The following is a 26,204-nucleotide window of genomic DNA, read 5'->3' as shown; positions in this document are numbered from 1 at the left end:
GGGTGAGGTGGGGCAAAGAAGCATTTCAATTCAAGATAACTGATTAAGTACGAGAGAGCTACAAAATATTTGTAAGGGCAGGGGAAAGATGGAGGTTTATAAAGCAGGGAAAAGAAGGCAGTATTCCAGCTGGTTCTTGAAGGATGGACATTAATTTCAAGTGGCAAGGGTGTGGGGCAAGAGCAAAATCAAGGCTGGGAAAAGAACACAGCACATTCCAGGACTGTGGCTCGAGTACAAAGTTGCTAGGGGAGAGGGAAAGGTGAGAGAACAAGGCACAGAGTGCCCTCGGAGCACAAAGAGGACCCTCCAAAACACAGCCAATGACTATGTGCGCTGAGGGGGAGAGTTTCTCAAAGGGCAAATAACATGCAGAAAGACACAAAGACATGAATCATCACGGCCCATCCAAGGAACTGCATGTAATCCAATTTGGCTAAAGTGGAGGATACATGTGGAAAGGATGCCGATGATACTAAATAGGCAGAAGCTGACTGTGAAGGACTGTGTGTGCCAGAATAAAGCATGTGAACTTCATTCCAAAGGAAATAGAGAACTGAAGCAAAGAAGTGACAATCAGACTAGCTTAAAAAAATTACTCTGGCAACACTCCAACAGCTTCCCATCTCACACAGAATAAAATCCAAAATCCAAAGTCCTTCTTGCACTTAACACCCCGCATGCTGGTCAGTGGCTATCTCTGAAACTGTTTCCTATTACTCCTCCTCTCACTCACCGTTTTTGCTACACTGGCCTTCTCGCTACAGCCTCCAACATGCCTCTCTGCAGGGCTTCTGCGCTCACTCTTCCCTGTGTCTAGAACTCCTTCCTCCCCCAGCATAGTTGGCTCCCTGACTTCCTTCAGGTAGGTCTCTGCTCAAATACTTATCAGAGAGGCCTTCCTTATTACCTAATATAAAAGAACAAGTAACTACAGCAATCAGCCCTACCATTTTTTCCCTCCACTTACCACCTTGCACAGTGCTGGTAAGAATGGTAAGTTCCATGGCGGAGCCTCTCTCAATAACCCTGTGCAAAATAGGAACTGTTCTTGCCATTTCCAGATGGTAAAATTAAGAGGCACGATATTGCTGGTGAACAGTGAAACCAGGTAGAATGACTCCTGAGGCTGCAACTCTAACCGTTTCACATAGTATCAGAAGTCCTGTTTGATACTGTATCATTTCCTGTAGGTAGGCTCCATCCTGACAAGCACTACGACAGTAAAAACTCTAAATTCACACTATGTCCTAAAAATATATGACAGTAAAAACTCTAAATTCACACTATGTCCTAAAAATATATGGATTCTTACCACTGGTTATTGGCCAAGTTTCAAAAGCCAGGAAACATTTTTCTGAACCATCAATTAACTGCTCAAGGCTGTGATGTCCCTCATTGAGGCCTGGATTTACGCACCTTAGCCCCTGGGGCCTGCTTCCAGCTAGCTGAGTGAGCCCCATCGGCTGGATTGTAAAGGAGTTGCACTGTGTCTCCTGTGCCCCATCTCCCTGCTTTGTTTTCCTCTCACTTCCTTGGCCTGCTGCTCTGGCCAGGAGCTCAGTGCCTTTTTGTGCACCCCTTCACTCTCTTTCTGAAAAAGCTGTTTTCAGTAAAGATCTGATAAACTCATTCACTCTCAGGTGACTAATAATACCTTAAAAATGAGGGGGAAAAATGTACAAGGTATATGGACTTTACCCAACCATAAGCTGTATTTTTTTCTTGTTTAGGACCCACAGATATTAAGATGAAAAGATTTTATGAAACTAAAAGGAACAAAGCATACGACACCAAAACTCAAGTATAACTTCAGGAATAAAATTAACTCCATCTTTAAGATAACCATTAAAATTTTCTGAGGTATCACTACCAAAAGAAGAACACAGCATGTGCCTGGAAAACATCAGGTAAGTATTGTATCATATGCAGATATAAATCCTGATTCTTTTCCTGCTCCCAATTATTAATTTCTTCTTTCCTTGATTTTTCTTTCATCCCATCTCCCATTATTGAGAGTACCCCTTTTCAAAATGTAGTTCTCAATCAACTGCTCTTCCCGTCAACTGCATGTTACCAGAACTTACCACTCTTAATTCCAACTACTACCTGTATTATAACCAAATCTACTTCTAATTTCTCTCTCTTCCCTTCTGCAGTTTTTTTAATGTTTATTTATTTTTGAGACAGAGCATGAGCAGGGACAGGCAGAGAGAGAGGGAGACAGAGAATCCAAAGCAGAATCTGTGCTGTCAGCACAAAGCCTAATGCAGGGCTTGAACCCAAGAACTGCAAGATCATGACCTGAGCCAAAGTCAGTCGCTTAACCAAGCCATCCAGGCGCCCCTTCCCTTCTGCAGTTTTGATCTCGAACTGCCTGACTATAAGTAGAACCCTTTTATATCCCTACCGTTTCAAAGAAAACCAACTTTTTCAAAATTATCCCCTTTTCTATTTACTTCATCATCTGTATTATCTGGCTATTCTCCTAGGTTTACAACTTTAATACATTTTTTCTCCATTTAATCAACAGGACTTGCCAAATACTCATTGTGTTTCCTACTATCCTTCTTTCCAAATCCGCATCTATCACCATATTCTGGGTTTTCTTCATTCCCTTCCCGAATTACCACAGTTCTCCAGCTGGCCCGCCTACTTCCAGCCTACTCACTCACTTCCATTCATTCTATACATGCTGCCAGTAAAGCCTCTCTCACACAGTACAATTCCAATTCAAGGACTTTACATAGTTCTCCAGCACAGGTCCAAACTTCTCAGACCAGCACTCAGGGCCTTCTACCCCTTCAGACTGTCACTAATAAATGTTTATCTTACACATTCTAAGACAAAACCCCAGAAAACCAACATCTTCATCTCCCATAGCCAAATAGTGCAATGCACACAATAGGTCTACAGACAGTACAGAGCACCTTCTTTCACTTGACTTCAACTGATCACCTCAGGCAACAGGAATATATTAGTCTATCATCTTCTGAACATCTCAAATTAGTATGAGAAGGATTCATTTTCTCAAGATGAACACTTCTAATCAGCAAAATGAAAACGTATAGTTATCAGTAAATAACACCCCATATCCTTAATGAAAGTACAAAGTGGTAAATATTATTTTAAAGGTGAATTTGCCAGTATCTATAAAAGGTTTAAGTGCAAAATATCCTTTAACCCAGCAATACTTCCAGGAAATTACTTGTAGGTATTCTCACAGAAGAAAAATTATATGCAAAAGGACATTAAGCACAACACAGTTGTAATAGTTAAAAAAAAAAAAACACATGACACAACTGAAGCCTCCTTACTGGACTATTATTATATAGCCCCACCAATGGAATATTATACAGCAACTAAAAATAAAGCAGCAGCTGTAAATGAACTGATAGGTAAAGATGTTTAAGAATGACCTAAAGGGAGAAAAAAAAAAAGCAAATCACAGAACAGAATGTATATTATTATTCTATTTGTGTAAAGAAAATGCATATACATTTGTGAATGCAAAAAATATCTGAAAAGAAATATAACAAACCACTAATAGTAGCTAATTCTGGGAATGGGATTCAGGGAAAGAAACAAGAGATTTTCACTTTAGGGGGTGTATGTGTATGTATACATACATACATACATATCCTTTTTTATTTAACTGAAGTATAGTTGACATACAATATTACTTTCAGGTTTACAATACAGTGATTTGATATTTATATACATTATGAAATGCTCACCACAATGAGCAGTTATCACCTGTCACCAAAGTTACTACAATGTTACTGACTATATTCTCTATGCTGTCCTTTACATCCCCCGATTTATTTTATAACTAGAAGTCTGTGCCTTTTAATCCCCTTCACCTTTTTGCCCATCCCCCCACCCCTCCCTTCTGATAACTACCATTGTTCTTGGTATTTAGGAGTCTCTGTTTTGTTTTTTAGATTCCACATAAGTAAGATCATAAGTATGTGTCTTTCTCTAACTTATTTCACTTAGTATAATACCCTCTAGGTCCATCCATGTTCTTGCAAACGGCAAGATTTATGGCCGAGAAATATTTGTGTGTGTGTGTGTGTGTGTGTGTGTGTGCGCGCGCGTGCACACGTGTATATCATGCCTTCTTTATCCATTTATCTCTTGATGGACACTTAGGCTGCTTCAGTATTTAGCCCCAGGGATGCATATATCTTTTCAAATCATACCTTTTTAAACAATAATCAGTATTAAATATTCACTTAAGAAAAAAGAAACAAAAAAAATAGAGTTTTTTTTAAATGTTTATTTGAGAGAGAGACAGAACATGAGTGGGGAGGGGCTGAGAGAGAGGGAGACACAGAATCCAAAGCAGGCTCCGGGCTCTGAGCTGCCAGCACAGAGCCCAGCGCAGGGCTCAAATTCACTAACCGTGAGATCATGACCTGAGCTGAAGTTGGGACGCTTAGTTGACTGAGCCACCCAGGGGCCCCACAAAAAAAGACTCTTAAATACAGACAACAAACTGGTGGTTGCCAGAGAGGAGGTGGATGGGAGAATGGGTGAAACAGGTAAAGGGGAGTAAGGGGTACAAATTCTAGTTACAAAGTAAGGCATGCAGATAAAAAGTACAGCATAGGGAATATAGTCAATAATACCATAATAACTTTGTATGGGGACAGATGGGGATTAACTTATCATGGAGGGCACAGAGCAACGCACAGAACTGCCAAATCGCTATGTTGTATACCTGACTAATGTAATATTGCATGTCAATTATACTTAATAATAAATTTCAAAGAGAAAGAAAAGGCCGTGACAGCAAAGGCTCTTAATTTTGGATGAATATAATTGATCTTGATTATCCATGGTGCAAGAAATATGAACTAGTCAAAATGCTTAATGAGAAACTCATCCCTTCATTCAACAATTATTTATGGAACATTTACTATGTGCCAAGCACTGTGCCTGATGATACTGACAGAACAGTAACAAGAAAAACCTGGTCCATGCTCCCTAAGAGCTTATAAAAAGGTCTTTTGGTCTCCATTTTTCCCATTTCCCCTGTAAAAGCCATTCTGCCTTCCATGTCTGTGTTCTCATTGTGCCTATGGTTGTTCCCCCAAAAAAGATACAAATTAATAGGGCAATTGTATCAAACAAAAACAAAGGTTTTAAAAATTGACTCCTATTCCCTTCATAATTAATTCTAAAAGTTACTAGCAGCACAATTTGTAGAAAGAACAGTTCAACAAGCACACTTTAAAATAAATAAAAAGTAACATAGGAGCACTTGAGTGGCTCAGTCAGTTAAGCGGTTAAGCGTCTGATTCTCGCTTTCCGCTCAGGCCACGATCGCACAGTTCAAGTGTGAGCCCCACATCAGACTGTGCAATGACAGCGTGGGAGCCTGCTTGGGATTCTCTCTCCCTCTGCTTCTGCCTCTGCCCCACACCCATGCTGCACGTACATGCACTTTCTCTCTCTCAAAAACAAACAAAAAAGGAACCTAGATGCTAAATGAAGAGAAATCAAGAACATTTGAGGAAGGGAAAAATGTTATAGGAAATATTAATTTTCGTCACTAACATACATGTTTCTAGATTTTTGTACAATGAACATGTACTACATAAGAAGTTCGATAATATAATAATATACGTGAGAAGTATAATAAGGTCTTGTTCTTGAAAAAAAACATCTATCGCAACAAAAGAGCAGCTACCGCACACGGTTCAACTTTTTCACCTTCCATCCCAGCCCCTGTGTGGTCTGGCCTTGGTGAGACTCCTTGTTTTGTCAGCCCCAAGTCCATTCCTCCCCTCCTCTGCTGGAAACAGCATTCTGGGACTTTCCACCGGGGAACCATGTTCCCCACCTCCTGGAGTGGAACCAATCCCCAATCTTTGCCAGTCATTGCTTTCTACCCCCTTGGCTGCCACGACAGTTTGGAAGTGAACATGTGACCGTAACAGATATAAACCAAAATCAATCCTGACAAGAGGCTAATTCTAATGAGACCATTAAAATGATTTATAAGTACTTATAAAATGATTATAAGTACATATAATGCAGCTGAAATTCCTACAAAGAACATTGTAAAAAAAAAAATAGGATTCTCATTTAATGTGGCAGTGAAATAGTCATTAGTTACCTCTTTTGGTGAAATATACAACAATGGAACAGCAACAAAAATACAATTTTTAGAAAAATGTGCTCTTCCACGATGTTAAAACTTCCTACTTGTCTCAAAGAATAGAATGTTGAAGCCATATAAATCACATCCTGTTAAAACAGCTATGTATAGAAACAGAAAATACAGGTTCCAGGCATATACATTAATCGCATCTCCTCTGACAGAAATTTACAAAATAAGTTCAAAAATAAAGATTCCAATGGTAGTATTTTATGAGGCACCTAAAATGCCACAATACATGAAAAAATAAAACTTAACATACATTTAACTTTTGAAGTCATTTTAGTCAATTATTTTCAACACTAAGAAAATACAGAACATATTAATGAATTATAGGGAAACAAAGTTCAACTTGAGAAAATAAAACTTACCCATCAGAACTTCCTAAAAGTAAAATGGACTACCTTGTAAAATAGAGACCTCCCCTTCCCGAGAACTAAACTAAACCCCAAACTGCAATTCTCTGAAAACATGACATCCTTGAAGAATTTGATAGATGTGCCAGCTGTTTTATTTCTTGAAAGCGTATAGTTGAACACATATAATAATCTGTTGCATTTTTTTCTAGCATTGCACAATTTTCCTGGCCCGCAATGCACATACTGCATCCATTATCATATTTAAGCATCTGACAGCATTGCTACAAGAATCCATAATATTCGTTTCTGACTAAACTCATATATAAATTTTTCAGGCTTCAAATGGTCATGGATTTCAGTATCATATATATTTTTTCCACAAAGTCTCAATACAATACATTTCCTGAACTTTCAGCTTTCAGTTTCCTGTTCGTCAATGGCTACAATTCTAGAAGCAATACATAAATACACCCCAGCCATGATATTTCCACTTTGACAACAGTGGACGTGAACTTAGTATGACCAAACATAACTACAGTGCATATAAATGATACATGACAGCTAACACAGCAATAGCAGAAATTTAATAGTTTACAAAATTGGAAATATAAATTATACTACTGATATAAGAATGACAATTACAAAACAGTCTCTTTCTTTCTCAACGTATGAGAATTACAGGACTTATACCAAAACAATTTTCCGAATACAAAAGAAATTGCAGATCACAAGGCAGATTAAAAAAAATCCCTTCTCCCTTCAGAAAAGGGAAGACAGGAAAAAAGAAACCAAACCATGGGAAATATAGTAAGTAAGTGACTGGATACAAAGCTTTAAGGATATGGGAGAAAAAATTTGTATACATCTGTGGATTATACAATTCAACTTCAGTGTTTAAGAATGATAAAGAAAAATTAGTACTTTAGTAAAAATGAATCTAGTCCAGGAGCCTACTTTCTTTGAAGGAATACAGCAGGATAAGCAGAGGTCTGGGGCATTTTTAGGTAACTCATGCCTTTTTCTTTCTGTAATCATGGGAAAGACTATAGAACATTGTTACCAGTTGCAAAATGATTCATGATAAAAGTATACTCAAAGTGACTAAGAAGTATTTGTACACCATGCAAATTTTCAAAATGCAGTAAGGACATCTTGCCAAAGTTCAAACAATACCTTTCAAGGGAAAAAAACAGTGTGATAATCATTTATTTGGTGGCTTGGAATGGACATTATATACAAGAAAAAATTATCTACTCTATAAAAAGGGAGTATTTATTGAGCATCTCGAGTGACCAGAAACTAAGTTTAGAGCTTTACAAATCTTCCATTGTAGGGGCGCCTGGGTGGCTCAGTCGGTTGAGCGGCTGACTTCAACTCAGGTCATGATCTCACAGTCCATGGGTTCGAGCCCCGCGTCGGGCTCCGGGCTGACAGCTCGGAGCCTGGAGCCTGCTTCAGATTCTGTGTCTCCCTCTCTCTCTCTGCCCCTCCTCCACTCACGCTCTGTCTTCTCTCTCTCTCTCTCTCTCAAAAATAAACATTAAAAAAAAATTTAGGGGCACCTGGGTGGCTCAGTCGGTTAAGCGTCCGTCTTCAGCTCAGGTCATCATCTCATAGTCCGTGAGTTCGAGCCCCGCATCAGGCACTGTGCTGACAGCTCGGAGCCTAGAGCCTGTTTCAGATTCTGTGTCTCCCTCTCTCTCTGCCCCTCCCCTGCTCACACTCTGTCTCTCTGTCTCTCAAAAATAAATGTTAAAAAAATTTTTTTCTTTAATAAATAAATAAATAAATAAATAAATCTTCCATTATCCTGCATCTACATAGGAAAACTGTGTAGAAGAAAACAATGCTGAAATAAGTTTCTCACCATTATTTGTGGCATATAATAAAATGTAACAGGCTGGAGAAGATGTCGACTCAAGAGACTACTGTAATAGAAATATAGGGTTGGGGGCTGCAAGGCCAAAGTACCAGAGGTCCCAACTCTCCATGCTAATCGTACAAGCACATCAATCAGTAAAATGAAAAAGTGGATTGAAAAAGTCCACTTTTTTTGAGAATGCTATTTATGTTTACAATGCTACTATAATTCACAACTCTAAAAATGAAAGAAAGAAACCCTTTTCTTCTTAAAGCAGATTTTGGAGTTTTGGTTTCAAATATTACTTCAAGAATAGTAATGCTCATCCAAGAAATGTAATCATGGGTTTCTCATTAAGAAGTGTGGGGGTGCCTGGGTGGCTCAGTCGGTTGAGCAGCAGATTTCAGCTCAGGTCATGATCTCGTGGTTCATGAGTTCAAGCCCCACGTCGGGGGGTCTGTGCTGACAGCTCAGAGCCTAGAGCCTGCTTCAGATTCTGTGTCTCCCTCTCTCTCTCTGCCCCTCCCCTGCTTGCTCTCTGTCTCTCTCTTTCCCTCAAGTAATAAACATTTAAAAAAATTTTTTTAAAGAAGTGTGAATTACGTGGCGCCTGGGTGGCTCAGTCGGTTAAGTGTCCGACTTCAGCTCAGGTCATCATCTTGTGGTCTGTGAGTTTGAGTCCAAATCAGGCTTTGTGCTGACAGCTCAGAGCCTGGAGCCTGCTTCAGATTCTGTGTCTCCCTCTCTCTCTGCCCTTCCCCACTCACACTCTGTATCTCTCTCAAAAATAAGTAAACATTAAAAAAAAAAAATTTTTTTTAAGTGTGAATCACTATCACATTTTTCTTGGTAGTAAAACTATTTTTTATCTTGGTTTTTAATAGTAATAGTAGAAAAATTATTGGTAGTTCTACTGTAATTACCACTCAGATGGTTGAGAATCACACTGGATAGGACAGCAAAAAACACAAAAAACAAAAAACAAACAAAAAAAAACCAGCCCTAGTTTAGCTCTAAAAGGTGCAGGCTTGCTCATTAATTAGCTGTGGATCTTGAACATGTGACTGTACTTCCTCTGGACATCAATGTCCTCATCTGTAAAACAAGATGGCTGGACTACAGGTTATTTCCCTCCCTTCCTCTCTTTCTCTCTCCCCCTGGCTCTTTCTACATTATGGCTTTAGTGATTTAGGATCTAGACTGGGGTTTCTGAGGACAGAGAGGAAAATCTGGAGAAAAGGAGTAAGGATTATGTAAACAACTAAAACATGGAGAGAAAAAAAGTAGAAGAATTCACGTTTACAAAAAGAAATGGACAAATGGTTCAGGAAGGATCATGAGTTTCATTGTCAAAATTAGTTTAAACACAAGTTTCAGTTATAATGAAATCAGGAAAGAAAGTGAGAAATGCCAGAGTGCCTCACAAATAAGCCAAGAAATCCTCCCAAGTTGCCTCAGTACCTATAGAAAAGACTTCCTAACACCAGGCTTAATCATTCATAATCCTGCCCCTACATAATCACCAGCTATTTTCCAACAAGTTATTCCCTTCAGCCAATTTGGCCTCATCATTTCCAACAAAAATCTAGAATATCTCCCGTTCATTATCACTCAGTGTTCTATCTGAAATGCACTCTCTCTCCTCTTAACTTGTACTACTAATTTATCATGCTCTCACCATGCCTGAAGCACTTCTCAGTGCCCGACATATACTAACTCATTTAATTCTCTCAACGATCCTGGGAGAGGGGTGAGTAACTGTGCTTGAGATTACACAGTAGCAGAGCTATAGCATTCCGTTTATAATTTGTAAGAGCCTGTTCTCTTAGCTTGCTAACTAGTCCTTCAGAGTTCAGATCGAGTTGTCACCTTTCTGAAGTTCTCATCTGCTCAGCAATTATTCCTGCCCCTCAAGTTCTTAAGTAAACCACTCATTTGCCACTTACTGTGGGGCCTAGGTTGTTGTTTATCTTTTGTGCATATATTCTATCTTTTCTAAGAACAGGCTCTTGTCTCATTTATTCTGTAACAACACTACTTAGAACCTAAAAGAGCCGAATGCCTGAAATATAAAGGTGCTTGTTAATGAAACTATGATGGCATTTAATGATTACTGAACACATATACCAGACTCTGGGCTAAGTGCTTTATAGACACTGTCTCATTTAATTCTCACAACTGCCCCTCCTCAATATTACAGGTGAGGAAACGAGGCTTAGAAGAAGCTCTGTCTGTTGTCCAATCTCTCCAAATGGTAGTGACAGTCTTACTGAAAAGAGTCTGTACCACAGTCTTCATGTCCAGCCTACCAGAGAACACCTTGAAGAAAGAATCCGTGCTAACTGCAATTGAGCTCAACTAGTGCTTAGCCTACAGCATGCCCCTGAACACGAAGGATTCAGGAACACAGGTGCACCTCCCCGCAAGAAATTCACAGTCCATTAGGACTCCAGGACCAAGCTGTCACTGGCAGAGTCACCGTCATCAAGACTTCAATATCTTAACTTATAGTTTAAATCATAATAGCAAATTAATCCTTAGAAACTCTCATTCACACCACTCATTCTCCCTTCAAGCTCCCTCACTCCCTTTATCTTTGGACTCTTCTGTCTAGCTTTATGTACTAGAGTAGAAGGGTCCCGTTAATCCTAACAACTATTAGGATATCTAAATTTAATTTGGTGATAGCTCAGACTCAAGGGTCTATCAGATGAATACCATGCCACAATGAAATATGAGCAGTGAAGAAGAGCTAGAAAAAAAAGCAGTAGCAAAAAGCAGTGAAAAGAGGAATATGAAAGTCAACACTGTAAAGACAAGTAAAAGCAATAAAAGAAAGGAAATGGACACAGATACAAGGTAGAAAATAGGAATCCAGAATAAACTCAGTGGAGAAACACAGATAAATAACAACATTAAAATCTAATCCAACTTAGGAATTCTGACTCCTTCTATAATTGTTTCTTTTCCTAACCTCTGAAGGAAATAGAAAAATATGTATACGAAGCAATAGCTGAAAAACTACTAGGAACAGTACATAAATTAGGAGGTTTTTTTTTTTTTTCCTGAGAAACCATTCCTTTTAGAATTTCAGAGATTCAAAGAAATCTTAAAATACTATCTAATCTAACCCACTCATTTTACAATTAAAATAAGGCCCGGAAAGGTTGATTTTAATTTGCCCAAGACCATACAGCTACTTAGTAGCAACACTCTTGAATCTCATTCCAAGGTCTGCTCCCCCACACAAGGCTTCCTAGCAATGTATTTTACTCCTCCATTTTCCACTCTTAATAACTATTAGTTTCTGCTAAGTATCTCAGAATCCACATTTTATTCCTAATTCCCATAGAATAAAATAATCAGATATTCTGGATTATGTAAAGCAATATGGAATTTAATTCTTTTATTCCCTAAGTCAGTAATCTCAAATTGAGTCCTGGTTCCTACCAGGAGGAAATTCAAACATTTCCCAGAAGAGCAGAAAGAAAAAAAGATCTCCATAAGCTAACCAAAGGCAAGCCAAGTTGATAAACTACAACCCGTCTGGAAAGGAATCAAGCCCAAGGCCCCTGGAGGCTGGATGACAGCTAATGAGGATCACTTACTTTCCTGTTTCTATTTTATACCCTCCTAACTAACCTCAGGCTCCTATCTTTCTGACAAACTTCAATTTTAGGAGTCTGTAAAGAAAAATAATGAAAAGAGTATCATGTCACTTTCAGCAGAAGTAGCTTTTAGACAGGAACTGTCTTGGTCAGGAAATATGGCACAAGGGACAAGAGAAGAATTTTAAGTAACCCATACACTGGTACTTTTAGCCTTAAAAACACCAAGAAGTCATCAGAGTGTATAATATACACTTAATATTTCCTCAACTGCGAAGCACTTGAAGACATTATGGCCTGGAAGGAACTCATCCTGGGCCATTTCTGTGGTCTAAGAAAGGCTGCTGCTTACACCCTACCCCCTGCCCCCCACAATAAACTGTGGGCCCTGCCAGTCACCGTTCTCCAAGTTATTTGAGCTGAGTGATTTTCAAGTCTTATGTATCATCTTAGTTTAAATACAGTGATTACTTAGGTCTTCAAAATGATGTCTCTGCTATAGAGGGCTGACTGAAGCCTTCTCTGAAAGAGACAAAAATGCCTTAGTTTACTCTAGAAACATAGCTTAATTTTGGTATGTATCAAGTTCATTATAGATTAGGGATAATCTCCTACTTCAACATGTTAACCAAATTAGGATAATTGTACTAGAAATGAAAAGGACAAAAAAATAAAGAAGACATTATAAAGTCAGAAACAAAGTGTTTTAGTGACTCACTGAGCTTAGGAAGTAAAGGAAGAGTGAAAAATGACCGACAAGAATAATGGAGTTATTAACAGCTAAAGAGGAAAACCGGGAAGAGCTTTCTGGCTGGGGATGAGGGGCAGGGGTGTTGGTGTGCAGCTTCTACAGAGATGGTATTTAAACAGATTTAGATTTAAGACATAGGTGAAAATCTGGGCCTCAAGTTTGGAAGGCCTCAAGTTTAAACAGAAGATACATATTTGGTGCCTAAAAGCACAGCAAGGACCAAGTTTTTAGAGAAAGAGAAGGATATAGAAAAAAAACTCTTAAAACAACGGCATTCCTCAGATAATACACTTTGAAGATGACCTAACCTTCCAGATGAATACTTTATTATGTAGATACAGAATATTTGGACTGCTTCGTTCTAAACGAAAAGCTAAAACATTATTTTTTCCTCAGGCTATGAATTGACAGAGAGAAGCTAAGGATTAAAACAGTTTCATAATTACTATTTGTCCAAAGTCAAGTCTCTGAACTAAAACACACTGCTTCTGAAGTTTCTGTATTTATAACAAAACTTTTGGAAAATACTAAGAGAAAAATCTGATGCACCAATACCACTACCATTTTATAATATTTGTGAGAACTTAATGGTCTTAAAAGCACACTGGGAGCACCTGGTGGCTCAGTTAGGCATCTGACTCTTGATCTCGGCTCAGGTCACTCATTATTATCTCATGGTTCATGAGATCGAGCCCCACACTGGGCTCTGTGCTGACAGCGCAAAACCTGCTTGGGATGGATTCTTTCCCCTCTCTCTCTCTCTCTCTCTCTGCCCCTGCCCCATGTGCACATACACTCTCTCTCTAAATAACTTAAAAAAAAAAAAAGCACAAAAAAAATGTTGACAGTTAATACATCTGGAGAATAGGTAGAGGTTCATAATACTATTCTCCCCAGGTCTGTGTAGTTTAAAACTTTCATTCTAAAAAAAAAAAAAAAAAAAAAAAAAAGCCTATCTACAGATATTTTTAAAATTCTATCTGCAGTTAAGGTTTGACAACTAAAACAAAAACAAAAACGGCTTGACAACTTGAACCAAAATCCTAACAGATAAAACATTTCAAATAATGTTTTACTCATTCTTAATAGACCAATGAAATTTAGTGTGTATGAAAGGGAAAAAAGATCCTGTGTCATTTTAGAGAAACATGAATACGTTCATTAAATGCAAAACGTCCTTTTATCCCTGTTACTTGATGTTGGACATTTGTTATTTTGCTTTTCAATGAACTTACAATTTTTGCTGAAGAAAATATATAGTCCATATAAATGTATGATTTTCATTAGTAAAGGCAAAATAAACATTCATCCCCAGTATCAATGATTGCTTTGTTGAACCTGCTGGTTAGTTGTCATATTACTTCAAATATTTTCCACTCTACTAAGTAATCAAATAAACAACTTTTTTATGTGGATACAAAAAAAAAATTAAAAGAACCACGACCCATAAATTATACCTAACCCTAACCTGTAAAAAAAACCCACACATTTAAAAGTATATAAACTGGGGCGCCTGGGTGGCTCAGTTAAGCATCCGACTTCAGCCCGGGTCACGATTTCACGGTCCGTGAGTTCGAGCCCCGCGTCGGGCTCTGGGCTGATGGCTCAGAGCCTGGAGCCTGCTTCTAATTCTGTGTCTCCCTCTCTCTCTGCCCCTCCCCCATTCATGCTGTCTCTCTCTGTCTCAAAAAAAATAAATAAACGTTAAAAAAAAATTTTTTTTTAATAAAAAATAAAAAAAATAAAAGTATATAAACTAATAAGTAGAAGGGTAAAGTTGAATGTTTTTAACAATTACCAAAGTTTTAGCTAGGATTTAAATAGATGTAGTTTAAACCAAATCACTCTAGAGACTCTGACAGCACTGCAACTAATGAAGAGCAACAAATTTACTGCTTAGATCTGCCACTCGCTGATAACCAAGAATAGTTTATACAGTTTGTAAGCGCCTATCTTTCCTCCATATGATAAACAGCACCACCCAAAAAAAGACAAGCAGATTTGTTTGCCTCCTGTTCATCTGGTAAGTTCCAAAACAATAAAAACTATGCATGTCTGTGCAAAATCTAGCACACTGTAGGTGTGCAACCCTTAACAGGAATAATCACACCCTCACTTCCCAGAAAGCTATTGCTAGCTATCAGTCCCATACTCTAATAAGACAGGCTTTCCTTGCTGATACTTCTGCTTTGAATCACGTTCAGAACCTTGTTTCTTCTAACAGAAATAAGTCACCATGAAACTTCAGAGAGAAGCAGTATAAATACACATATACAGAGACAAGAGATCGTCAGTGATTCTCCTCTCCATCATCAGTAAAGAACTCCTTAAGTCTGAATCGAGGTATTTCATTTTGCAGATAACAAGATCATTCTCCAACAAATTTTTGTAGCTCTTTTCCTCATTAAAGTAAAAATTACATACCGTAAAATGCCCAGATCTTAAGTAGTCAGCTCAGTAAGTTTGAACAAGCGTGTACACCAACAACTGGTGAATCTGGGCGTTCCTTGGACTAGGTCTTGCAATTTTTCTGTAAGTTAAAAATTATATGAAAGTAAGTTACCCAAAAAGCGTACACTTGAATTTCCATTACCTAAGTCAAGCTACAGAATATTTCAATCTCCCTAGAAAGTTCCTTTTTGCCTCTTTCCAGTCAACCACACTCTTACCCAGAAACCACTGTCCTGATTTCTATCACCATACCTAAGTTTCGCCCGTTCTTGTATTTTTCAAAAATGGCATCATTTGGTACATACTTATGCCTGGCTTCTCTTGCTCTGAATAATATTTCTTGGATTCATCTATGTTGTGCGAATCATTAGTTCATTTCTACCGTAAAAAAAGCTGCCATGAACATTTTACATCAATCTTTTTGTGAATATGTACTTTCTTTCTCCTTGGTGAAATAAGATTTCATTTAGAAAGGGGTGGGGGGGCTCACATATAAATAAGCCTGTAAAGTCATATAGTACAGATAGATGGACTCATTACATAGTATAATTATATATAGGAAATATGTATACAGTTGTATAAAATACAAAAAAATAAAACATAGGTATTTTACCTACGCGTGTGTATATAAATGAATAGATTCTGACAAGTCCAACTGGGGCCAACAAAGATATATTTCTTTAAATGTATAAAGTTCACAGTGAAAACACATCTAACGTGGGAAAGCTGTCCATTTCAGTTTTTCTTAATAAGTATTTTTTTTAATGTTTATTTTTGAGACAATGCGAGAGACAGAGTGCAAGTGGCAAGCAGCGAAGGGGGCACAGAATCCGAAGCAGGCTCCAGGCTCTGAGCTGTCAGCACAGAGCCCGACGCGGGGCTCGAGCTCACAAACCGTGAGATCATGACCTGAGCCGAAGTCGGACGCTTAACCGACTGAGCCACTCAGGCGCCCCTCTTACTTAGTATTATGCTTTAACCTAAGAATAATTCAAAAGAGAAACAGATTTCTCTCCATATAAGCTACTGTTGCCTCCACTACACAATCATTTTCTATGCGAGGAGTAAAACCCAAAGTATGTGTTAAAAGTACAAATTTTATTTTATCGTCTTGCTTTTTTTTTTTAAAAATTTTTTTTCAACGTTTATTTATTTTTGGGACAGAGAGAGACAGAGCATGAACGGGGGAGGGGCAAAGAGAGAGGGAGACACAGAATCGGAAGCAGGCTCCAGGCTCTGGGCCATCATCAGCCCAGAGCCCGACGCGGGGCTCGAACTCACGGACCGCGAGATCGTGACCTGGCTGAAGTCGGACGCTTAACCGACTGCGCAACCCAGGCGCCCATCGTCTTGCTTTTTTAAAACAAAGCTAAGGGGCGCCTGGGTGACTCAGTCGGTTAAGCGGCCAACTTCGGCTCAGGTCATGATCTCGCGGTGCGTGAGTTCGAGCCCCGCGTCGGGCTCTGTGCTGACAGCTCAGAGCCTGGAGCCTGTTTCGGATTCTGTGTCTCCCTCTCTCTGACCCTCCCCTGTTCATGCTCTGTCTCTCTCTGTCTCAAAAATAAATAAACGTTAAAAAAAAAAATTAAGGGGCGCCTGGGTGGCGCAGTCGGTTAAGCGTCCGACTTCAGCCAGGTCACGATCTCGCGGTCCGTGAGTTCGAGCCCCGCGTCGGGCTCTGGGCTGATGGCTCGGAGCCTGGAGCCTGTTTCCGATTCTGTGTCTCCCTCTCTCTCTGCCCCTCGCCCGTTCATGCTCTGTCTCTCTCTGTCCCAAAAATAAATAAACGTTGAAAAAAAAAATTAAAAAAAAAAAATTTAAAGAAATAAATAAATAAAACAAAGTTAAGGGATGCTTGGCGGCGCAGTCAGTTAAGTGTCCCACTTCGGCTCAGGTCATGATCTCGCGGTTTGTGAGTTCGAGCCCCGCGTGGGGCTCTATGCTGTCAGCTCAGAGCCTGGAGCCTGCTTCGGATTCTGTGTCTCCTTCTCTCTCTGCCCCTCCCCACTTGTGCTCTGTCTCTCTTTCAAAAATAAATAAATGTAAAAAAAAAAAAAAATTTTTTTTTTAAGTTAAACAGGGAAATAATCCATTGGCTGACACTTAACATGGGTAAAGACCATCCCATCTCCATTGAGAATATATTCTGAAAAAAGCTCAATCCCTAGGATGTTTTCTCCACCCCAAGAAGTAATTTACCGCAGCATTAAGTCTATGAAAGACACATCCTGACTCTGAAATTCTACTGTGTAATTGCAGCTAAAAGTAGAGGAATTTCTTTAATTTCTAGTGATGGTAACATTAAGAAACATACACATAAATCTGATTTTTGAAGTCAATTTGAAACTCCCAACTCTGCTGCTGATAATCAGATTCTCATTTTCAGGGGACTAAAAGTGTCTCCTCATTTAACATTACCCATAAATTGCCAAGATGGAGGCAGAATGCTACAAAATGTCCTAGAAATTTACCACTGCCTGTTTTATAAGGGTTTGCAACTATCAATGGGAGAAAACAACCCACTTCTAATGTTTGCTCTTTGTTCACCTTTTATTCCTCCTCCCCCAAAATGAGCAACTTCAAAAACATACCATTCTAATGTACTACATTTTTAATCTTAAAAAATATTCTTAGCATTTAAATGGTCCCTGACTTTCACAGGTGTGTAATTATTTACTTAACCCATTATTCACTCTGAAAATACATCATTTTCCAATAATTGTACCATTTTCTAAAAAAACAAGGAAAACAGCCTTGATTAATTGTTACAAAAACCAACAGTGGCTCTAAACCACTACAACTCTCAACTGTCATCATCTTTTTCCTGACTGTTTTAGAGAATTACAATTTTATTCTTATTTTTAAAATATCTTTCTTCCAGACCAAGAGCAGAAAACAGGTACAGCAATTGTGTAGACCCCATACTCCCTCTGGTGGTCCTTCACTCTCATTAACTAGATGTTTTCCAAAAGACTAGAAGTAAATACTATATTAAGCATAAAATGAACTTGCCCCATTTAAGGACATAGTCTTACATGTTTAAGTTTCAGCAGAATACAGGGTAATTCTCTTCATAACAAATTGTGAGGTACAAATTATTTTGAGAGCTTGAATTTTAGTGTTTAAAATATTGCTAAATATCCTTAGTAACCTATTATACAAATTAGTTACAAGAGTGAGTTAGGCCCTACTATAATTATTTTAAGCTCTCTTTTGACGGAAGAGTCATGTAACGGTATCTTATTTGCAAATTAAATCACACTTAAGTGGCTATTGTTTTAAAGTCAATAGTTACTTACATACCAACAACCACTCAGTGTATGTCTCCTCTGTATGTAAATTTAATTTTCTTTACACTTTGGGGATATATTATCAGAAGTCAAAAAAAAAAAAAAAAAAAAAAAAAAAAAAAAAAAAAAGCACTATAGAGCCTTTCTCACTAGCTCCTAGGCCAGGACTGGAGACTGCTCTTGGTTGGAGCTGTCCCACACCTAAGGCAGGAAGATGGTGCTGCACAGAAGTCCTCACTGGAGTCAATTACCTCTAGGCTCCAAGTTGATATGATAAGGGGACAGTACATGATGGGGTACAAGTAGATAAAATAATCAGACACGGCCAAACTGGTCATCCTAGCCAACAACTGCCCAGCCTTGAGGAAATAAGCACTACACTATCTTGGCCAAAATTGGGGCCCAACACGCAGCGGCAAGAATACTGAATTGGGCCCAGCCTGTGAAAAATACTACAGAATATGCACAATGGTTATCACTGATCCAGGTGATTCTGGTAACACCAGGAGCATGCCAGAAAAGACTGGTGAAAAGTAAACCATGCAAAATTTTTCTTTAAAGCTGGCCAGAAATGGGGGGGGGGGGGGAAATGCACTGTAGAAAATTCAGACATGTACAATAATGAGAAAGCAAAATAATTACTAATCAACTATGTTAGAAAGTTCAGGAGCGCCAGGGTGCCTCAGTCAGTCACAAGCTGAAAGTGGAGCCTGCCTGTGATATTCTCTCTGCCCCTCTCCCCTGCTCAACACGTGCTCTCAACCTCTCTCTCTCTCTCTCTCTCTCTCTCTCTCTCTCTCTCTCCAAAAAATAAAAGAAAAAAGACAAACTTTTGTTTAAAAAAAAAAAAGTTCAAAAAGTTTCAGAGTGCCTGACTGGCTCTATTGGTGGAACATGTAACTCTTGATCTCAGGGTTGTGGGTTCAAGCCCCACACTGAGTAGACAGCTTAAAAAAAAAAAAAAATTTTTTTTAAAAGTTCAAATTGTTTCAGAATTATAAAATGTCTGTATTTAACTGTTCAGCATTGAGTAATCACAGAATTTGTTGTGGCAAAATATGGACAATATAGATTTTTCTTTAGGAACTCTGAAAAATTAATTAAAGGCCTATACAGAGATATTCTTAATGCTAGGTGTAACATGCGTACTGTGGTCAAATAAAGCCATATTCATGTCTAACACGGCCACTTGATTTATCCTCAAATTAGCTATTTTAGTATATGTCCTTGTTTTTTTGTGCCTTTCTTCATTCAAAAATATTTGCCAACCCCCAAACAACAAAAAGAACCACACCTGAGGATAAATGACTTAAACACTCAATATGTTTATTGTGTACATATAAGAATTCAACTTATGCTTAATTCTGAAACTGAAATGTGGTTGATAATTTTGATATGGTCTACCACAAGTTAAAGTGGACCAAAAAAACCAGTAAAATATCTAAAAACTGAATTTGGAAATGGGTTTTTAATAAAGTTCCTAAAATATGCTTTTGTGTAAATAAAACTATGAAATATAAGTTTAATTTACTATATGTGGTATATTTAAACATCACCATATGATAAGGATTGTAATAATTATACATAGAAAATTACACATACTAGTTAAAACTCATATATTCCTATACACTTTAAAGAACAATTATCTAAGTCATCCAAAACAAAGAGAACCTCAGGCTTATAAGATTCCTTACAACTATTTATGTAGAATAAAAGCCACTCAACACGACGTGCCACTGTTGAACAAATCTCCCCTAAGCATCAAAAAGACAACTCTGCTTTAATAGCAATAACTTTTTCTACAGCTACAGAATGAGGATGTTCTTTCTTCTCTAGACTGATTCGTTCTAAGCTAAGAAACCTTTAGGAAACTAACCCAAAATATGTGTTCTTTTCCAGCCCAAGAACAAACAGAAAACTGAGGATTTAATTAGTTGCCTAATCCAGTGTTTTAAAAGGTTTTCATGTTGAACTGGTTAAAATTATGGGGGTTTTTTTCTTAAAAAAAAAACACCCCAAATTAAAGATTAAAAAAGTATGTATTTGTTTTGTTAAATGTTGTAAGGACAAAGACCTCATAACACTTAACCCTGTTGTTTTAGAGATATAAAACACTTCATAAAGACCATCTCTTTGATTTTGTTTTAAAATCCCAGTCACAACTAGCCTATTGGTTAAAGAGTTCAACTTTAAATGATGTTACTAAATAGCTAGGTACATAATAAAATAACCATTCAGTGAAATATTAATAAAGTAGCATAATTAAATCAAAACTATAACATTGCTTTTAAAAAGTCGCACCCCTCTTAAATATAAGTCATCCCCAATAGACACAAAACACACGTTAGAAAAAAATTAAGTAAGCTAAATCAAGTTACTCACAAATAAACTTAAATACATATAAACTACATTTAAAAAATAACTATATACTATTTTTAAATGTATTTTTTCTGTATATGCCCTACATTGGTCAGGTCCATAATGGTGGATTAAGTAAGTGGAGGTCAGTTGGGAGAGAGAGACGCAGAAAAGGCTAAGTGAAAGTACGACAAATAAAAATTTCCCAAAAAGAATAAAAATTCGTTCAAGTCTATCCCTGACTTTTGATTCATACACCAAGAGAAAAAGCTACTACAATTCTCCAAAGTAAAAACCCCTCTGGGGTGGGGGTGGGGGTGGGGGGCAGAATTCCACAGACTATTAAAAACACTTAACCAAAATATGTCTTGACTTTTCCCTTGTCCACAATCTAACAAAATGGGAAGACAATGAAAATAAACACTCCTGTCTACTCCCATTTTTCCAAAGAAAGCTCCCATTCAATGCTAAGCCTTATTCCACTGGAAAACATACTCCTGAAAAGTAAATCCAAAACCACGAGCTCAAACTACTTCATGCAGAATTTACTGAATGGCGGCCAAACGTTGTACACGCTGTCCTGAACCACCCTGAAGGGTATCTAGAGTTCTGCATTCTCCATTTACTAACTTTGTACCTTACTATGCTTTCGCCACCACTGCAGAAACCGAATTTTTAAAATAAGACCATGTTCCTCCAGGCTCGTCCATGGAAAGAATGCAATCAATCTGCACGCTGACCCCCTCAAACGGTTGGTGTTTTTTGTTTTTTGTTTTAAATCAGTACTGGGTTGGACTCCTATACTATTGCCAGTACACCTTTTCAGACATCAGTGGAAGGAGTTCTAACGTTCCAGGAGTGAACCAAGTCAGGAGCCCTAAAACAAGTTGGAACTGGCTTTCACCTGGCACGAGAATAATCACCTGTTAGAAAGGCGCTGCACTGGCACCCTTCAAGAGCGGCTGAGAGCCGGGATGCTGTATCCCAGTCACTTGTCCCATGGTGGCAGGTGAAGGCGGCGAACACGCATCCACACCCACCGCCCCGGGAGCGCAAACCGAAAGCGAGGAGCGCAGCAGCGGGACACTCCGTTATCCTCACCCGCCACGGGCCCCGCCAGGTGTGCGCGGCTCCATCGCGCCCGCGGCGTCCCGGCGCACGGCTCACCCCGGCTCGACTTCGCCCGCCGGCCCGGGCCCCGGAAGGCGAAGTTTCTCTCCCGCCCGCGGCGGCGGCCGCTCACGCGCCGCCCGGCTCTCCGCGGGTCCCGCAGCCTGCTCCGGGCGGTCGCGGTCACAGGCGCCGGGCCTCGGGCGAGTCGGGGGAGACCGACGGGAGCCGGAGCCGGGACCTGTCACCTCGGGCAGGAAACAAAAGCCGGGTGAGGACGAGCGGGCGCAACCGGCCTCGACTCCGCGAGGGGGAGCGCGGCGGGGGCGGGGAGCGGCTCTCGCGGTCGCCCGACTCCGCGCCTCGCGGAGAGAGCACCGACCCCGCGGGCCGGCGGGGCGCGGAGGGGCCCCGCAGTTGGGCAAGGGGCATCCGGCGCGCTCGCCTCGAGGCTTCCCCCGCCCCGTTCGCCCCGAGCCTGCCTCTCTGGGGCAGGAGAACCGCGCGTGAGGGGGCGCCGAAGCGGCGCGGCGGCGATCTGACCGCGAAGGAGGGAATTCGGTTCCCGGGGCGCCGCGGCCGCCCGCCCCATCCCTGCGGCCATGGCGCCGGTACCTGTCGCCGTGGCTGCTCCTTGGCCCCTTCTCTCTCCGCCTCACCCTCGCGCTGCTCGGCCCCCAGCCCACCCAGCAGGCCGTCCGCGCGCCGGACGCCGCCGCCCGAGACTGGCAGCGCCCGCGAACCGGCCCGAATCCCCGGGGCAGCGCCCGGCGCGGTCCCGCCCCCGCCGGCCGCAGGACCCGTCTTCGATAGGGCCCCGGGGCTGTCAGTCCGCCCCCAAAAGGCGCGCGGGCTGTCGCTCCGCCCGTCCGGATTGGTGGCCGCGCACCGTCTATGCAAATGAGACTCCGCCCCCGTCCATTTGCACCTCCGCCTTAGTGTAAACTCCGCCTCTCCACGCCAGCCCACGTGTCTGGCCCTTGGCCTTTGTGGGGGCCGGCGGGAAGGGATGAAGGAAACTGACCCATGCCCCCTCACACCGTCTCTTACCTTCAGAGAAACTCATGCCTAAACAAGCTATTGACTTCACATCTGAATCGTATCTCTGAAAGCTCTGCCTTGCTGCCTGTTTGCCAGGCCTGCCCAAAGGATGGAGAGGGGCAGGCCAGGATGTTTGTGTCAGGTAAGCAGACTAGGTTAGCCCTAGGAAGTAAAAAAAAAAATGCCCCGTTGGGCCTCGGGAAAATCCCATCTTGAGAACCAGTTTAGCCCGTGGTACTTCCCCATGGACACTAAATGACTGTGAAGACTATGCTGTCCTGTGGTTTTCTGCCTTTCAAGCATGAGACACCAGGCCATTGAGACAGCAAAAGACCTTAAAAAATATTGGTGTTCTCTGATCCCCTTTTCCCACCGCACCACCGCCCCCACCCCCCCCCCATCAGCAAAGGGTAGACCCGCTGAGCAAACTCAGCTTCAAGAGGGGCTAAGCTCCTCCAACCAGAAGGCTGGCTGCCTCTGAGTAGTTCCCATAGAGACTCAGATGAGGAGATAGAACTGGCTGCACCTGGGCTTTAAGGGGTAACTAACTCAAACCCCTCATTTTTGAGAAACAGAAACCTAAAGTCTCATAGCTATGGGACTTAATAGTCACCTATGGAAATCTTATGTCCCATAACCAGATCAGAAGCCACATCTCTTAGCTCCAAATCTGCTCTCTGCGCTATGTCATGTTGGTCATTTAGGTATTTTTGAAGACCCTCTTCAGCAAATCACCATCCCTGCCTTCAGGATGTGGTGCCTGGGGAAAAAACAACTAGAACCAACACGGAAACCTCAAGAGCAAAGAAGGCCCTGACTTAATGCCTAGGAGCTTCCCTTTTTACCAGATGCCAGGGAGAATCACTGACACAATTTATTCATACATTAATTCAACAAGACGTGGGTGATTGAATCCAAATCCAACCATTTATCCTTCAATGATTTGTTCTGAAAGTTTTTAACCCCAGTTGATTAAGCATCTACTGTGCTTACTACTAGCAAGTATTAAGCACTGTGCTGTGTGCAGAGTCTGCATAGGTGAGGAGACATTGTCTCAGCCCTTGAAGGCTTTAGCCAAGGAGATAGTGACTTCCACATTACATGTCAGTACCACTTATGTTACAGTGGACAGCTCCAAGGAAGGAGCAGTTGGCTTTTCCTGGGAAAGGCAGGGAAGGCTTCATTGAGGAGGTGGCATTAGAGCTGAGGCCTAAAAGAGTTTTGAAAGATGGTGTTTGCCAGATGGAGGGATGTGGAAGAGGAAGGAAAGGGATTCCTAGTCTGCGGAGGATAGGATGAGCAAAAAAGCATGCAGACCTGGAAAAGCCTGGTGATTGAGGGAACAGCGAGGAGCAGTATGGGAAATCTGCAGGGCTGTGTGGCCATGTCACATGTTCTGGGACCAGGCTCTTCCAGGAGGAAGACAGAAAGGCCCCGGAGGCTGCCAGGCTGTGTTGTAACACACCGCAGCAAACAACAACAGGCCCTGTAGATACAGCTGCAGGCTTTTTTTTTTTCTAGGCCAGAGTCTGTGGGGAACAGTCAGTTCCACAGTTCTGATGGCAGCCTGGCTGGCCCCACCCACTCTCTCAGAAAACCACTCCGGTCACTGCACTTGCCCTCCTTGGCATTTGGAAACACGTGTGCTTGCAGTTTCCCCAAACACTGCTGCCCTTCAGAGCTCAAAGATAACGTGGGCTATGGCTGCAGACACCTGGATGTGGAACAGACAGCCCTTTCCTAACGCACAGAGCGGTTCTTTGCAGGGCCTATTACCAAGGCTGGCTTCATGGGCGTGTGACCAGCACTTGGTTTAATGCTCTGCTGTCGCTGTCTTGAAATTCTTAATAATTTTTCGACAGTTGCATTTTCATTTCATTTCATTTCACCTGCAAATTATGTAGCCGGTCTGACTTGTCACTGGTAGTGCCCCTGGGAATGTTTGTGATCCTACTCAAACCATATCTCATTTTTAAAGCCCTTGGCATTCATTAGGTTTGTTCACATGCACCATATCCCTCGATTCTCACAATGGCGATGTGGGGTAGGCTTGTATTCCTAGCCCCATTTATTGGCTGAGAAAACTGAAGTTTGGCAGTCTCCTCCAGGTAGCACAGCAGGGAGTGGCAAAGTTTGTATTTGAACTCATCCCACACAAGCCCTGTTCCGTCTGCTATGGATCCACCGTTATGTTGGTTTCAGAACGCTTTCAAAGGTAGGTATGTACGGGAAGGATGTGCTGGTGTGTTTTTGTTTTTGTTTTTAAGTAAGCTCTACACCCAACATGGGGCTTGAACTCACGACCCTGAGATCAAGAGTTGCGTGCTCTACCAACTGAGCCAGCCAGGTGCCCTAAAGATACACTGTCTTAAGAGTCAAACCACATGGTGGAGTGAATGTATGTCACTTCATGGCTGCTTATCACATTTGAATAATTTTTCATTAATTTTGAAAAAAATGTCAGCCATTGTATGTTGAATTACTGTTTCTGTACCTCTTTCTTTCTGGGCCCCCAGTTGAAATACCTATTAGACCTTCTCACTACATCCTTTCTTCTGTATCTTCTATCTTTTGTCCTTCAACGCTCTGTTGTAAAAGTTTCTTGTGACTATTCTTCGGTTCACTAATTCTCTCTTCAGCTTTTTAAAAAATTCTTCTCTTGGGGTGCCTAACATGCGACTCTTGATTGATCTCAGGGTCATGAGATCAAGTCACTTAGTGTCCTTGGGCATGGAGCCTCCTTAAAAAAAAAAAAAAAAAAATTCTCCTCTTAAACCCATCCATCAAGCTCTTAATTTGTTGTTTGCTTGTTTGTTTGGGTTTTTTTTTTTTTTTTTTCAGTTCCAGAATTTCTCTTTGGGTCTTTTCAGATCTGCTATGTCACTTCTTATGTCTCTTTGTGACTTGTTATAATTTTCAAGCTTGGCTTTTCTCTCCTTAAACAAAGTAAGTGTAGCTGTTTTATGGCTTATGTCTGTTAATTTCAATCTAGAGTCCCTGTGGATCGGTTTCCATTGTTAGTTTTTACTACTGGTTCTTCCTCATGAGGTTTTATCTCATCATGTACCTGGTTATGTTTTGGACATTGTATTTGAAAAATCATTTAAGGCAACAGTGATAACATCTTCCTCCCAAAAGGATTTCCATTGGTTTCTGCAGGCATTTGGGGACACTGGCAAGCTAAGATCACCTTAACTCAATTTCAT

At 40.7% G+C, this 26,204-nt stretch overlaps 1 protein-coding gene and 1 pseudogene across 7 annotated transcripts in view; one reads left to right on the top strand and one right to left on the bottom strand.

Annotated features, from left to right (window-relative positions):
- Positions 1-22,680, bottom strand: part of FKBP5 (FKBP prolyl isomerase 5) — a 120,785-nt gene extending 98,105 nt beyond the window's left edge. For 5 of the 7 annotated variants that reach the window (XR_006966179.1, XR_006966180.1, XM_047102206.1 and 2 more), the window contains exons 1-2: positions 22,573-22,680; positions 15,173-15,278 (exon numbers count right to left, since the gene is read on the bottom strand). The gene's annotated coding sequence lies outside the window, so the exon portion shown is untranslated. Of the gene's footprint in view, positions 1-15,172; positions 15,279-21,770; positions 21,875-22,572 lie in introns of those variants that run through there. The other 2 variants (XM_047102204.1, XM_047102207.1) reach the window with 2 other exon arrangements.
- LOC124529188 (60S ribosomal protein L30-like) lies at positions 1,891-19,163 on the top strand (annotated as a pseudogene).
- Positions 22,681-26,204: the final 3,524 nt, after the last annotated feature.

This window comes from Lynx rufus, unplaced genomic scaffold (assembly GCF_022079265.1).
Source record: "Lynx rufus isolate CCGP_SWC_20201006 ecotype Redwood Valley unplaced genomic scaffold, mLynRuf1.p SCAF_6, whole genome shotgun sequence".
Taxonomy (NCBI): Eukaryota; Metazoa; Chordata; class Mammalia; order Carnivora; family Felidae; genus Lynx; species Lynx rufus.
Note: the sequence above shows the minus strand (reverse complement) of the source record. Positions and strands in the feature narration are given on the sequence as shown.